This window comes from Brachypodium distachyon, chromosome 3, assembly GCF_000005505.3.
Source record: "Brachypodium distachyon strain Bd21 chromosome 3, Brachypodium_distachyon_v3.0, whole genome shotgun sequence".
Classification (NCBI taxonomy): domain Eukaryota; kingdom Viridiplantae; phylum Streptophyta; class Magnoliopsida; order Poales; family Poaceae; genus Brachypodium; species Brachypodium distachyon.
The window spans coordinates 35,009,284-35,017,265 of NC_016133.3; positions in this window are offsets into that span (position 1 = coordinate 35,009,284).

The window sequence follows — 7,982 nt, forward strand, 5'->3', positions numbered from 1 at the left end:
AGCGTCGCGGGGCACGCTGGAGGCTGGCTAGGCGGGGGTTGACCAGCGGGTGCAGGCGGTGGACCGGCGGTGGCGGCCGAGGGGGAAGGCGAAGGACTGGCGTTGACGGCCGAGGAGGCCGGCGGCAGACCGGCAATGGCATGGGACAGAGACGGGAGTGAGGAGGAGAGAAGAGGAGGAGCTGGCGAAAGATCGGTATGGTTGACTAAAGGAGGGTGAATAGACGACTAACAAATTTTACATTTTCTTTTCACTTTTAAGGATACAAGTATCAATACACGGGTTCACTAAAATGTCTAAATGATGAACACCCCTAGTATGATGCAATAACCGAAGCACTAGCCGAAGCACAAGATAAACAATTAAGCTTAGTAAGTAAGTAAGTGGGCAAGAATGATACCACACGGGGAGACGAAGATTTCACCGGAGTTCCACCGGAGTGCTCTACCACAAAGGTAGAGGCACCACAAAGACTCACTCTATTCTCCAACTCACCACAACGCAAAGATGAGATGAGCTCTCACAGCACCACAAAGGCGATGTGAGTTCCACTAGTGGCTTCCTTGAGGACGAACGCCGAACCCGTACAAACAAGGAGAAGGGCACAACTCCACAACTTAATTGGAAGCTCCTTTCCGAATTCTCAAGCACCTCCTCACAAGATTGGAGGCCTTGAAGAGACACCTTCTGACTAGTGATCCCAAAATCCCAAGAGTAACAAAATACATAAAGGAAACAATGAGAATCAACTTTTTACTTTGGTGAAACCCTAGATCTAGGTCTTCTCCTCCAATCCTCAAAGAATCAACAAGGGGGGGGGGGCTCTATGGAGGGAGATCTAGCACTTTGAAGCTTTATAAATGGTGTGGAGAGAGTTGGACTTCGGATAAGTTCATCCCGGTAGGGGATAACTATTTATGGGGGTCCCGAAATCTAACCATTATGCACTTAGTCTACCAGGGGTGGAAGTTCCGGTGTAAGGGAGAAAGTTCCGGTACCCCAGAAGTTCCGCCCTTGCTCCGGTCCAACCTCCGGCCAACACAAATGAGTTCCAGTAGGATCACGAAGGTAGGCCGGAGGTAGGGTGGAAGTTCTGCCCTACCGGAGGTAGGCCGGAAGTTCCGGTCCTGGAACAGACTTGGCAACACAGTTAGACTTTGGGTGGCTCTCTCTCTCACTCTCTCTCTGTCTCTCTCTCTCACACGGGTAGGCTTTATGTGGGTGCAAATATAGAAGATTTGTGTACGTGAAGTTGATTCACCCAAACCTTTCCATGTGGACTCCCTCTTATTAGTACGGAGTTCCTACGACTGAATATAAATAAAAAGCCGCTAAACACCACTACGCTTCTTTCCTTTTTGAGGGAAGCGAACCGTCTTGTGCCATTTAATCTCAAATCTGAAACACTCGAGCACACGGTTAGTCCATGTGTCATGTTGTCATTAACACCAAAACACTTAGGGATCGAAATGCCTTTTCAGCTGGGCTGATGTGGCATGGATAGGGGCTTCCTTGGGGAGCCATTGTAAATGGGGGCTTGAAGGGGCATTCCCAGCGCCTTCCTGTTTTAGGGGCTCAAATAGAGGCCCTGTTGAAGACGGGTTTTCTTGCCTCTGGCCCCTATCATAGCATAGCATTGGACTGTTGGAAATATGCCCTAGAGGCAATAATAAATTTGTTATTATCATATTTCATTGTTCTTGATAAATGTTTATTGCCCATGCTATAATTGTATTGATTGGAAACTCAAATACATGTGTGGATAAATAAACAAATACCGTGTCCCTAATACGCCTCTACTAGATTAGCTCGTTGATTAAAGATGGTTAAGGTTTCCTAACCATAGACATGTGTTGTCATTTAATAACGAGATCATATCATTAGGAGAATGATGTGATGGACAGACCCAAACCTAAACATAGCTTTTGATCGTGTCACTTAAGTTTAAGTTGCTTATGTTTTATTATGTCAAGTATTATTTCTTTAGACCATGAGATCATGCCACTCCCTAGTACCGGAAGAATACTTTGTGGGCATCAACCGTCATCTCGTAACTGGGTGATCATAAAGGTGTTTTTCAGGTATCCCAGAAGGTGCTTGTTGGGTTGTATGGATCAAGACTGGGATTTGTCACTCCTTGTGACGGAGAGATATCTCTGGGCCCTCTCGGTAATATAACATCCTAATGAGCTTGCAAGCATGCGACTAATGTGTTTAGTTGCGGGGGTATTATATTACGGAACGAGTAAAGAGAACTTGCCGGTAACGAGATTAAACTAGGTATGGCGATACCGACGATCAAATCTCGGGCAAGTAATATATCGCGAGACAAAGAGAATTGGATACTGGATTAATTGAATCCTCGACATAGTGGTTCAACCGATGAGATCTTCGTGGAATATGTGGGAACTATTATGGACATCCAGGTCCCGCTATTGGTTATTGATATTTGATCATGTCCACATGTTCTCGAACCCGTAGGGTCACACACTTAACGTTTCATGTTGCTTGGGTTAGATGAGATAAATGATGATGATATCGAATTATGATTCGGAGTCTTGGATGGGATCCTACACGCAACGAGGAGCTCCGGAATGTTTCGGAGATAAAGATTTATATATGGAAAGTTGTTTTCAGGGTTCTGGAAAGTTTGGAATATTTCCCGGTTTTGACCGGGAAGCTTATAGAAGGTTCCGGAGGGATCCGGAGGGTTCCACCTTGAGGCCCACCTATCCCTAGGCTAAATGGGCCTGTGAGGGAGCACCCTGACCTTAATGGGCCGAGGGGCTAGCCCACAGGGCCCATGCGGCCAGGAGGAGAGTCCTGGCCGCGGGAGAGTCCTGGCCGCATGAGAGTCCTGGCCGCCGGAGAGTCCTGGCCACGGGATAGTCCTGGCCGGCCACGCCTCCTCTACCCCTATATAAATAGAAGGGGGGGCAAGGGAGAGAAACACCCCAAGCTTTCAGTTGGATCTCTCTCCCCTGAGCCCTCCTCTCCTCCTCTTCTCACGCGCACGGTGTAGCCCTGCCCGTGAGAATATTCACCATAGTCACCACGCCGTCGTGCTGCCGGGATCTCGTCTACCTCTCCCTCTCGCTTGCTGGATCGAGGAAGGAGGAGACAACGTGAAGCTGAACGTGTGGATACCAAGGAGGTGCTGTCCGTTCGGCACTGAGATTGATCTCATTGAAAGTTCCACTACACCAACAACGATCTCGTGATCGTAACGCTTAGCGGTCTACGAGGGTATGGTGTTCATGATCCCTCTCGTTACATACATCTAGTATATATATTCTTGGGTTTTCTTCCGCACTTCTCGTAGGAAATTTTTTGTTTCCTATGCAACGAACCTAACATGGACTACCTACGATGACAATTGGTGCTAAGAACATGGTAAGGGTATCCTATACTACTAGAAGAATCATAGCTAGCATAGGTACAATAATAATCCTAACAATGCAACTAGAAAATTCTAGTGCATAATAAAATAATAGGATGATGGTCAAAGTGAACTTGCCTTGATAGCAGTTGAATTCAAGCACTCTTCGCAATCACACAGTTCGCTCTCCGAGACAACTAAACGAAACAAACAATGCATACATAAACATACAATACAAGCAAAAAGAAATATATGCCATGATGCAATGCATATCATGTGACATGATTGGGTTGATTTTATTTGAATTAAAACCAGATTATATTTTTGGTCCAAAGCATTAGCAATTAAAAAAAATTATGCTAGGTTAAAAATCAAGGGATTAAAACCCTAAAACAAGATTTTATTGGCATCAGCCAATTAATTTAATTCAAAAAATTTATTTCTCTATCCCAATGGACAGAGGACAATAAAAAAAAATTGGGCACTGGTTTCAATTAAAAAGGATCTCTAAATTAAAAGATATGATTTAAATGGCATTGAAAGCCTTTCTGTAATTTGACTGTGGTTAAATTATTCAAATTGAAGTTTAAACTATGCTAAAAGATTCTACAGGTCAAGAGCTTTCCAAAAAGGTAAAATTTATTAAATTTGGCCCAGTGGTTTAAAAGATATGAACGTTTGAAGTTTCGGGGGCTTTTCTGCAAAAGTGCCATTTCAATTAATTCGGGAATAAAATTTACATTTTCTTTTTCTATTAAAGTGCCACGTGTCAACCTCTTATTGGTCGGTACCGGTTCACTTAAAAGATTAAAACGTTTTAATCTCGGCCGTTGGCCGAGATCTAACGGCCAGGATGCGTCAGGCTCACCTCCGGCGGGAACTAGGGTTCCGGCGGGCGTGTCCGGCGGCGGCGCGGTTTGGGCGGGGCGGCGGGCAGCGCTCCGGTGGTCTCCGGTCGTCGGGGAGGAGGTGGGCGGGGGCGGCGCGTCGGGGCGGAGACAGTGACGCGGTCGGCGCGGCGACGCGGGGTCGGGGACGACGCCTTGGACGGCAACAAGCGGCGGCGGCACGGTTCGGAACGCCGGCGAGCTCGACGGAGGGCGTCCGGGTGCTACGGTGCACAAAGTGAAGATCCGGCCGCGTCAAAATGTGCACAAGGAAAAGGGCAAAGGAGGTAGGCAGGGTGGCGGCGACTATTGACCTTTTGGTCACCGACGACGAGCCGAAGACGGTGGCGGCAGCGGGCTTCTCCGGTGAGGAATTCCGGCGGCCTGGGGGCGCTATCGGGAGTGGGGAAAGGGGGAAAAAAGAGAGGGGACAAAAGATTTATAGTGACGCGCAAGGGAACTCGCGAGGATCACGGGATTGACGGAATCCCGATGATGGCGGCGAGATTGGCGCCGCGGACGCGGCGGCGTGACGCGCGGCCGGTTTCCTTGCGGAGACGACGACCCTGACATGTGGGGTCCACTTGTCAGCGGCTCGGTGCGGGCGCGCGCGCCTAGGCTGGTCTGGCTCGGGCGGTTCGGGCGGGACGGGGCCGGTTCGGCCCATTTGGCCGGGCCAGTCCGGTTTTCTCTTCTTTTTTCCTTTTTCTTTTTCTGTTTATCCTTTGTAACTTTCTATTTTTGAACTCCAAATTGATCCAAATAAATTCCAGAAAAATTCTAAAATCATGTTTTATCATGATTCAATTTTTTGGGACAAAATTCCCTTCAAAATAAAATAGTTAAAATTAATTTTGCCTTATAAATGCCTTTAGGGCTTTATATCCATTTGAAATAAATAGTTTTTCAACTCCAAATTAAATCTTAAAAATTATGGGATAGCTCATTTATGCAATAAACCCCATTTATAGATAAACCCTATTGGTTTAAAGATCCAAGGCTCAAATGGGCGAAATGCTAGGGTTTTAAAATGAAATACAACATTTTCAAAGCCTTTTGAGATCCAAATTTGAATTCAAACATGCAAATGTGGCATGATGCTCATGGATGCAATGCATATGAAAGAGTTTGGAATTTTGGGGTGTTACAACCTCGGTTCCTTCCGGGACGGCCGGTAGCGAAGGGGCGACCGCGAGCTCCGTCGTAGCGACCATGCTTGCGGCGACGTCCGGATTGGTGAGGATTCCTTCTTCCTCGGGAGCCCCCGAGGCACTTGCTTTCTTCGTTTGTAACCGTGTAGACTTCGCGGCAAGTTGGGAACCCAAGGAAGTAGGCTTCGTCGGGGCCATTAAATCTTCAATTGCGGCGAGGATTTCTCACGGTCGGCGCCACTGTTGTTGTTCTCGACAACAATTAGAGTAAGGGGTGCTAATACTCGATGGCACAAGTGCGGGTATAAAAGTAGGGCGTGTACGCCGGCGTTATAGCGAAGGTCGCCGTACACTTGGACGAGTTGACACGTCGATATTTTTTTAATAGGTTCGGTCGACCCTGCGGGTGCGACTTAATCCTATGTTAGGAAAGGCTTCGAGGGGGTTGTTAGCCAAGTGCTTGGGCCGAGCGGATCTTCCCAAGACACCTTTAGCGAGAGATTCGTCGGGGCCGCCTCGTACTTGGACCGAACGCGTCTTTCCAAATATCGAGGTTAGGATAGCCTCGGAACTCTAACCCAACCCCTTCTCCTTCGAGCCCGTGCCAACCAAAGTTGGCTCGGAGCCTCGAAACTAGAGTCCCCTAGAAGACTTCCTCGAGGCCGATCGACTTTCAGTCGAGGGAGGCGCGCAAGAGCGAGCCTTAGAGGGAGCACTCTACCCCTCTCCCCTTGAGTTTATTCAAGTTGAGAGTGAATGATACATGCCCCCATGGGGGGTATTTATAGCCTAGGGGTCCATGACAAAAGACCATGGCTACCCTTAAGGGAGAGAGAAAAGCGGGAGCAAAGTGGTAAAAGTAGTTTTTTGGTCCATACCTTTTGTGTGCACCATGTGGAAAAAGTGAGGGTTCGTCCATGGTCCACCATGGACTAAAAGCCTCATCCCCACACCTTTCTTGCCCCTACTCTAACTCATTCCACCCTTTGACCCATTGCATGAGAGGCTTGACTTGTTGATTTGTCTTTTTTTGCCACGTAGAATTGACTATGACACGTGGGCATCTTAACTCACACTGGGAAATGTTGACTTAGTCGTCGTCACGTAGGATTTACGGCCCGGCTCATATAAATTTTTTATTTTACTATAACATATTTGTTTGGTCATATATGAGTAATTATATCTCGTTAGTTAAATAGGTGGCATAGGAACAAGCGCGAACCTTATAAATCCGGACAAAGAGAGTATTTGTAGCAAGATGTTCTTTTTTTTAAGGGAAATGCAAGATGTTCTTTTTTTTTTTTTGAGGGGATGCAAGATGTTGGGTTCTAGAGGTTTAGTGCCTCTGCAAGAATCCGGACAAAGAGAGTATTTGTATGTGGTTATTACTGATTGTTTGAATGCAAGATGTTCTCTCTTTTTTTAAGGGAAATGCAAGATGTTCTTTTTCTTTTTGAGGGGATGCAAGATGTTGGGTTCTAGAGGTTTAGTGCCTCTGCACGAATCCGGACAAAGAGAGTATTTCTATGTGGTTATTACTGATTGTTTGAATGCAAGATGTTCTCTCTTTTTTTAAAGGGAAATGCAAGATGTTCTTTCTTTTTTTGAGGGGATGCAAGATGTTGGGTTCTAGAGGTTTAGTGCCTCTGCACGGAAGTAACGGCCCATGACAGTCCATAACAGTACAGTAGGCTCATCCATAGACCATTACTAGGCCACCCACACGGAGTCCGAGTTTTCCCCTCGTCCAACCCACCAGCCCAAGCGACGGCCCAGCCTCCAAAATACCTGGAACAAAAATGACACACGATCCCACGGAACACGTGTATGACGCGGGTGGCGTGCGAAGCTGGAACACTCACGTGCACGGGACCCCGGAGACCCTGGACGGAATATTACGCCCCAAGATTCCGATGCCTTTTCTTTCGGTCGGTGGCGGTAGCTCTCCGTATCACGCTTCACGCACTCGACTAGACTACTTGCGCTGCGCGCGCTTATAGGAAGGAAAAACTATAAAACCAAACGATTTCTGGGAAAAAGAAAATAAAGAAGCAAGGGCAGGTATAATGGTTGATAAGACTGTCTTATCTTATGTGTTTCACGTCATTTAAAAAAGACAACAAAATATGTTGTACAATGATTTATCTTTTGATGTTATATCTTAAAATTAATTCTGAAATGAATAAAATTAACTAAATAAACGTTAAGAAAAGGCAAAATCCAGTACAACCTTATCTTTGTCTTATCATTCTTGTGAAGAGATCATATCTTAATTAAAAGAAGGTTTGCGACTTTTTTTCATTTCTCTTTTTTCCACGTCAGATTTTATACTATGTGGTATTGCTAAGAAAAGTCTGATGTCACCCCATTGTACACGCCCTAACACGAAGTCCACGGCGCTCAGGCGGACGTAATAAGTGACGTGTGTTCTGGTGTGACTCTCAGCTGAAAAGGCGGCGAAGCTTCGTCGCGTGATGTTAGCTAGCTGGTTAAGGATAATGCTAATCAATTAGTTAGGGCAACAGGAGAAAGGAATGGGATGACTGGTTGACCACTAGAGTCTGG